Genomic DNA, 8,854 nt, shown 5'->3' on the forward strand with positions numbered 1-8,854 from the left:
ATATTCACATCTTTTGCATCCTTTACTATCCTTTTTGACCATTATTGCATAGTTTTAGGATTGTTTTTGCATTAGAGTGTAGTTCCATTGCATTTGCATCTTTTCTTGCATAAACAGGTGATTTTGGAGCCTAAGGAGCATGGAAGGAATGCTGAGGAGAAGTGAAGCAATCATGAGGAGAAAGCAAAGGAGTTAAGGCTGGAAAACCAAGGTCCGGAGTCCCACTCGACTGTCCACTCGACCAGACACTCGACCGTGTTCTGAGAGTGACTCGACCGAGTGGAAGGAGCACAAGAAAACCCAACTCGACCGGTCACTCGACCGAGCACCGGGTCGAGTTGGCCGAGCCGCCTGGCTATTTTGTCTTTTAGCATTTTTAGGGCTTCCTCTACTTTTTCTATTTAAAGGCCTTGTACCCTGCAGCCACCAAGAGTCCAGCTTTTTAGATAGTCAAAAACCTAGTTTTTACCCTTTTGGGAATTATTGCTTTTGCACTTTTATTATCTTGTACCTCCTTGAAGGAGAAAAACATAGAATTCTTGGATTTTTTTGGTTCCATAAATTTCAAGATATTAAGAATTCGTGTTTGATTCCTTCTTCAATATTGTAGATCTCTGCTTTATCTATCTAATCATGCAAGTTTCATCATTTTCTGGGTTTATTACTTTGTTGTTCATCATGTGTTCTTGTGAGTAGTTGCTTAGGATCTTGAGGATGGGTTAGGCTGGGTTGTGTTTGAGGTTTGTTTGATTTGGTCAAGCTTGATTGTTGTAGATCTCTTCTAGGCTAGATGTTCTTAATGCTGGTCCTATAACCGAGAGGGTAGGATCTGATCTCAAGCATCTTAGCATCACACCAATGTCTAAGGAGCATAGATAAGGCTAGATCTAGAGACTATCATTAGGCTTGCTAAGAGATTAGAAGTCTTGTTTGGTATTTGACATATTGCTTAATGCCTGCTTGTGTAGATTCTTTACTTTGTGAGAACAAGTCTAGAGATGCATGAGTTTGATTGTTTCTTGCCATGAGAGTGGATTAAACATGTCTTAGAAATATATGTCTAGAGATTAGCTCAAGTTGTTTGAGATTTGTTGACCAAGTTAGATGACCTCAATCATTAGTCCAGCCCATGAATCCCTCCTCAAGACCTTCCTTGTTTATTGATTTCCTAGCTTAAATCTTGTTGTTTGATCGTTGTTTGATTTGCTTTTGTATTGCTCTGTTTTTCTTGCATTGCTCTGTTTTACGTATTTGTCCAGCTCGACCTTGCACTCGATCTACACTCGATCGAGTGCTTGCTCGAGTTCATCCCCAGAATTCTTGTTTATGCTTTGTAGTTATCCTGTCTTGTTTCCTGTTTCATTTTAGTTGCATTTCTGCTGCATTCACTTAGTGTCATGTTCATTACTTGTCTTGCATTAGTTCATTACTTGCATTATCATAGTTCTATTTCTGTTCTTGGTTCATCATAGCTTTGATTAGTCTGTTCTCTTTACATTTAGCATCTATCTTAGTAGTTTTTACTTTCTGCGTTTTACATTTCATCAATAGGATTGTTAGTGACAAACATCCTTTACATTTGGCTTGACTTAGACATTTATGCACATCCTGATTGCTTGCAAACTCTCAGATTGGATTAACACCTCTTATACTACAACTGCATAAGGGGAATTGAAACACCCTTCCATCCATTCATTTCATATCTCACCATTCCATACATTCATCATCCATACCACAATTATATGTGTTTCAATTTGGAGCTGTTGCCCATTTGAGTGTTTATTTGTGACAATTAGGGTCTATATTAGTCTAAGATTAAGTTCCTTTATCCCCTTGTTCCATACCACAATTATATGTGTTTCAGTGCCCTTGGCACTCATGGTTTTACAAACCTCATTGGATCTCAAATAAAGTTTAGAAGTCCTTACCTCGACCTCTTTGTTCATGTGTTTTTGCAACTCATGAACTTCAGAAGGACTTAAAGGGGCAAGGTTGAAATTACATTCATTGTGCGTGAAAGTGTAATGGTTTGTTCGATCGTCGTGAGTTGTAGCTCGGTCAAACTGCCATGGTCTTCCAAGAAGAAGATGTCCGGCTCTCATTGGAACTACATCGCAAATGACTTGATCTTGGTATTTCCCAACGCTGAATGATACAGTAACTTGTTCAGAAATTTTCAGCTCGGTGTCATCGTTCAGCCACCTAAGTTTGTATGGCCTCGGGTGCTTTGTTTTCTGAAGACGTAACCTGTCCACCATATACTTGCTAGCAACATTAGTACAAGAACCTCCATCAATAATCAAGTTACATACCTTGTTCTTGATTGTGCATCGAGTGTGGAAAATATTTTCCCTTTGAACTTTCTCCTCGGGGTTGACAAGTACACTCAGCATACGTCGGATCACAAGAAGTTCTCCTGTGTCGGGATACTCCACATCATTCTCTGGATCAGAACGGTACTCATCTTGCTCGTCTTGAGACTCATAGTCTCCACTAGGTGTGACAATCATCACCCTTTGGTTCGTACATTCTCTCGCCATGTGTCCCCTGCCTTGACATTTAAAACGTTTTTGTAAGTCTCGTTGATAATGATCAGGTACATACCTCAACCTCAAGAGGTACTTCATGTCGCCCCAACTGCTGATGGTAGCAAACCGCTGCCTCCTTCTATCGGCTACCGTCCTATCCCACCATGACAAGGCATTGTCAGTGAGCTGCGCCGATGCAAGGGCTACCTTTTGGGCTTCTCCATAGAAATAACATTGGAATATGTATTCCATACGTCTCTCCCAGTCCATGTAAACCTCCGGATTAGACTTTCCTGCAAAAGTAGGAGATATTAGTTTAACATCTCGATTTTGTTCTCGTGGTTCTACCTCTCTAGCACGGTTCTGCATGAAAGGATCTTCTCTCCGATGATGTTGACGCCTTAATGGATCTGGTGGTGGATCATCATCATCCATGTCAATGGATTCGTCTTCCTCGTCGCGGACATTCCTTTGTTCTGGATCTGGTCCAACGTCAACCCTCGCTTGAGGTTGCTCCAAACGGCCTATCCTATAGATGAGTCCTCTCAACTGCTCTGTGAGGGTTCTCATCATTTGCATCATGGCGTCTTGGGGTATATCTGCGATTTCTCCCATAGTGAGTGTCTAGAACGGATCTGCGCTTAGACAAAAACAACAAAGGATCAACGTACCACAGAAGTTGAAAAGGGAAATGTCAAAGAAAATAAAGGAAACTTTTCTTTTTTTTGAAATTTTAAGAATGACAAGCAATATTAGACAATAAAAGCAATGAAACAAAAGCTGAAAAGATTTTTTTTTTTAAATGCGAGATGAACTAGTACGGCAACTAATACAGAGAGTGAAACACACAACTTAAGGAAACAAATTGAAAATATATTTTTTTTTTTTAAAGTTTTTAAATAAAAGCTTAAACAAACTAGAGATAAGGCTGTGAAATAAAAGAAACTATTTTTTTTTTTTTTAATAAAATAAAACAAAAGCTACAAATGAAATGAAAGTTAATGGAAAAGATAAACCTGGCAAGGGAACAGCGTGAACTGTGCTCTGATACCAGATGATACAAGACTCGGTGGTGAGTCTTATACCGGGATAGAGATGATGGCTTCACAAGCTGGCAGTCGCTTCTCTCTTGTGAAAGAAAGATGGTCGATGATGTGGATCTGACACGATGGCGGTCGCTTCTCTCGTGTGGGATCGGTAAAAGGGGAAGTGCTGGCGGATTGAAGTACACCACAGAGATGTGATTGGTCTCTGACACAGTACACGAACTTAGCCTTGTGGAATCTCACACACAAGACAAAGAACAAGCTTATTCTCTCAAGAACACTTAAAGAGAAAAAGTAAGAAAATTCAGTATTTTATTGATAATCAAAGGTGAAAAATCGTACAACTGCTGCAGGGGGACTTTATAAGAGTCCTTCAGCTAGCCCTAAGGCCGAAAATAAATGAAAAATAATGCAACAAAGGAAAGCAAATAAAATCAAACACAAAACCATTGTTTTTGGAAAGTAAATAAACTAATAAAAGAAAATGCTAAGTAGACTTGATCTCTCTTGATGAGCAAGTCTTCTAGCCGTTGTTGGGATTGGTGGGACCTGAAAGGATCGAAAATATTTAATAAGACTTACCTGGATGCGATCTAGGTCCAATAGACGTTCCTTGAACCACTTCTTGTACTACTCGATGAACTACTTCAGGGTTCTTGTCTTGTATTGGCTTGTTGGTTTGTTTACTGAAGTAGGGGTCTTCCTGGAGTTCCTCTAGAGTATCTTGATCAGCCTCTTGATGCTCGTTCATGTCCTCTATGTCTTGGTCTTGATCTTCACTATATTGATCGGAGGTGTAGCTTGTATCACACGTCTCTTGCAGATCCAATGTCTTCTCTTGGATTTTTGAGGTTCCTTGACCTGCCAAAAGAGGTTTCAGACCTGGGGAACTGGTCTGATCAAGGCTCATTTGGGTGAAGGCTTCAGCAAGCTCTTCCTCGGTAATTTGATCATGTCCATTATGGTGGCATGATGGTGGTACAGACTAGTTGACGTCCTTCAGCTCTAGGGAGCTTACAATGTCTTGAACGGCTAGGTTAAACCTTGTCCTTAGCTGTTTAGCCTTAGATCGTGTCATAGAGCCTTTTCGTACTTCTGGTACAGGATGTGGTACAGGATCTGGTTCAACGGTTTGTTTTGTAGGATCGATGTCCGCATCAGCTTACCTACCGACCTTCGATACTGTTTTACATCTTCGAATAGAGCTTCATCATGCTCCCCCTTACGGTTTGACTTGTAGTTTTCTTCGAGTGGTGTTTCAACTGGTCTTGATCCAAGCTTGCCTACATCTTTTAAAATATCATGTGTGTACTTTTTTTATTATAAGAAGAGTTCTTCTTTAGAACGACACACTTCTATCCCAAGGAAGTACTTAAGTTCTCCAAGATCTTTAATATCAAATACAGATTTAAGGTACTGTTTGGTATCTTGAATGCGTACCTTGTCATTCCCAGAGATAATAATATCATCAACATATATGAGAATGACTATAATACCTCTTTGGCTTGGATATGTGAACAATGTGTGACCGGAATGATTAACGTTTTGCTGAGATCCATGAGAGATCTTCGAACTGAATTTGGTTGCGGAATAAAACAAACTGAGATTTTGTAGAATAGGAGCGTTACTGCTCTGATACCATGTAAGAATTACAAACATATGAGTATGATAAGAACAGAGAATGAGATAGAATGATCAAGAGATAAATAGAGAAAGAGAGAGCGGCTAGGTTAGAATAGAGGAGAAGGAGAGATTCTCATTCCTTAACAAATATTGACCTAGTTACATTTTATTTATATGTATACTAGAAGATCAAAAATAAGGAAACTTCTTATACTATACAAAACGGCATATAAACTAAGTATTGGCGTGTTCATCTTAATACTCCTTCGCATAATTAAGAACAGTTCTTAACCATGAAGTAAATTTTCGTCGGACAGAAGGTCGGTGTTATTGCTGCTAAGAGGAGAGGTCAAGCTGCTGCTTCAGCTGCCAAGGCCGACTAGAGTAAAAAAAATAAACTTTGTTTCTCGTTTTCTTTATTTCAGGTTTTGTTGTGTGTGTGGTTTCCTGTCAAACTTTGTTCTCAAATGCTAACGATTTTATGATAATCTATGTTATGACAAGTTTTGATTATTGTTCTCTAGATCCGAATTTTGCTATTGGTTGGTTTGTTCTTGTTATTTAACGAACCATATTAAACCGACAAAATGTCACCAAACCCGACCTATCAAAGTTGTCCCTGGGATACCACAAGGAGTCAGGGAGTTGAGTCTCTCCACGTTCCAGGGTTCGAAGAATGATAGTGGTACCTTGACGTTGCGATTGCTTGTCTAGCAAGTATACATGAAATTCGCCAAATTAAGGTAAATCTAAATTACCTTTGCTTAAAAAAAAACAATTCTTAAACTGAATCATGCAGGAAACCTTCTAAACAGAGGGACTCAAAGATATTCTCATGGAAGAAGGAGGGTAATCATCAACACAATGGTAGTGTCAGAACGGGTTTGGGTGATGCACCTCCTCAACAGAAGGTTGGTCTTGTTAGGAGGGTTCGTTCCCTGGTTTAACCATATATTTGTTAATGGATCTTGTTCTCTTATTCTAAGCATTTTTACGAAAATCTTAGTATTTTCTCTCCAAAAGCTTATAGTATACATATCAATTTGCAAATTTTCATCAATATTTTTAATTATCGTTGAGCTTTTCATTTTGTGCTCTTTATGAATATCTTTTGTTCATATGGAAAAGGTAATTCTAGGCATATATGAGCGTAACTGTTTTTGGTAGGCTTGTTCTCGTATTCTTTAACGAACCGTAAAAAAACCGTGAATTGATCAGTTCACTAGAACGAACCGTAAAAAAACCGTGAATTGATCAGTTCACTACAAGAAAAACAGAGAAAAAATAAATGGATCGTTTTGACTGTCGGAAATCCGTCGGAGAAAAAATCGTTTTACTTGTTCGACACCAATTTATGAATGGATCATTTCTCTGTATTGGAGTTACAAAATGCAATATACACAAATCATAAACAAAAAGAAAAGGCAATATACTCAAATCAAAAACAAAAAGAAAATGTTGAATAAAACTTAAATTTTGTTAAAATAGGTCTAAGAACTTGAATTCACGGGGAACTTTAATCGCATCTCTACCATGAACGATGCAAGCTCCTCATCTCTCAGCTTGTTCATCTCATTCTCTTTTTCCATCATCTTCTCAAGAGCTTCGATACGGTCATCTTTTTCTTGGAGGGCGCGAACAAGTTCAGGATCACGATCATATATTGTGATGAAGAAGTACGAAGTCTTTTTGCCACATTTCCTAATCCAAAGATTCGACCCTTGGTTTGTGGATTTTCCTGAAATTTAGAAAAATTAGAACAAAAAATCCTGAAATCATGTAGTATTACCGCAAACTGTTTCAACCAAAGGTTACGGTCATCACTTGGCATTGACGAGTATGTTTCATATGGTTCTTTGAGGAGTCCATACATCATCCGGTTTATAGAATTGCTAATGTCGTTTCCAGATGCCTCAAATCTACAAAATTTTGATCTGAAAAAAGAAAAAAAAAAAAAAGAAATCATAAGTGTTTTAGAGTTTGAGATTTACCATGTAGCATCTCCGATGTAGTTGGGATGGAGTTTTGGGATAAGTTCTCGTCTAGGTTGAGAAACAAAATCCTCAATGGTCATTACGATAGAAGGTCAGGCAGTTGTAGGCGATCCCGAGTTTTGTGTGGAGGGGGTATGAACATTAGCCCCATAACCACTGTGTTCATCTCTGTTTTGGGGAAATCGGTTACCGCGATGTCGATATGTTTCGTAGTCCCTGTGTAAAAAGTAAGTGTAAGATCAACCATACCCATATAAATCGCCTCAAATCTCTTAATAGTAAACTTATACAAAAATCTAAACACTCAATAAAAGATCAACTCAATCGTAACAAATATATTAATTGAACATATCCGATTTTTTATTTAGGAAAAGTTTCCTTTTACGCAATTCTTAAACATGGAAAACGCAAAATTAAAGTTATTTCAACCTAACAACTTCTTAATCTGACATAACTAACAACATTACTCTTAACATATTTCAATCCAAACATTGCAAATCCCAAATCATACATATTTGAGATAGAAAAACTACAAATCGTTACATAGTTGAGTGGTTGTGGTGGATTTGAGAAACAAAATCTTTGAATTAGGAGAGAGAAAGAGGGAGAAACAGGAAAAAGAAGAAGTGAATCGGGTGAAGAAAAAATATTCGTGAGGAAGAAGAAGTGAATCTAGGTTGAGAATGAGAAGATTCACCGAAACGTTTTTGTGGTTTAGAGTAAGTAAACAAAATATATTAAAACAATACTTCTCGTAAATTCCAAAAAATTTGGGAAAAAAAATTTCTCCGGTTAAATTTGTGTGTTTATCCCACGGAATCGTGACGGAATAATTTTTAATTTTTCTTTCATACCAACAGTTTCCCGATGGATCTATGAAAAAAGTTCAAAAAACTACATATATAATTTGAAAAATATCACTCCATACTTCATAGCTTCTAAATCTGTTTCATTAAAAAAAAAACCAATAAAAAAATAATTTGAAAATTTAGTCATTCACAACATTCAAACTCTTAAGTAACATTCTAAGTGTATTTAGAAACAATTATGATGAAATCATGTTAAATTTTAAAAATTTAACTTATAGTCATATAATAGACCAAAACTGATTGTAAGTGTTTTAAGACATAAGAAATAGTGTCTGTGAATGTATTAAGTTATAAAGTTTCATATTTCTATACCCTATATCCTAAACCCATCGAAAATCTGTCGGTAATCTGTTGGTATTTTCCTGATGGTTTTCCGATGGAGTTTAAAACACATGTTAAATGCGTTTAAATCCTTAAACCCGAGAAAACTCTTTTGGCTGTCGGGTATCCGTCGGGAGTTCCCGACAGATTACCAACGGAATTATGAGTTTTTCAGGTTTTATATATTTAGATTTCAATTCTATTTGACAAATTCAATTGTTATGGAGTGTTTTGTTAGACCTAATATCAATGAAAACAAACATTTATGATACGTTTTGTTAGATTTCAAATTATTAAAAATATATATTTTTAAAAAATTGAATTTTGTTGTCTAGAATCTTTATAATTTTTTTCTAAATTATTGTCAAATTCTTTTTAATTTTTTTGTTAGATCTCATCATTTATATATGTATTTATTTATATATATATTATTGTCAAAATTAAATTATATACGTATTTTTTTATATATAATT

At 36.8% G+C, this 8,854-nt stretch overlaps 1 long non-coding RNA gene across 2 annotated transcripts; it reads right to left on the reverse strand.

Moving 5' to 3' along the window:
- Positions 1-6,548: 6,548 nt before the first annotated feature.
- LOC104699523 (uncharacterized) lies at positions 6,549-8,066 on the reverse strand. 2 transcript variants are annotated; one of them, XR_015596282.1, is made up of 3 exons: positions 7,189-8,066; positions 7,022-7,116; positions 6,549-6,935 (listed from the first exon to the last, which is right to left on the reverse strand). It is a non-coding gene; the product is annotated as an uncharacterized LOC104699523 (long non-coding RNA). The 2 variants fall into 2 exon arrangements; XR_015596283.1 differs by lacking the exon at positions 7,022-7,116 and having other exon boundaries at positions 7,189-7,902.
- Positions 8,067-8,854: the final 788 nt, after the last annotated feature.

This window comes from Camelina sativa, chromosome 1, assembly GCF_030686135.1.
Source record: "Camelina sativa cultivar CO46 ecotype springtype chromosome 1, ASM3068613v1".
Lineage (NCBI taxonomy): Eukaryota > Viridiplantae > Streptophyta > Magnoliopsida > Brassicales > Brassicaceae > Camelina > Camelina sativa.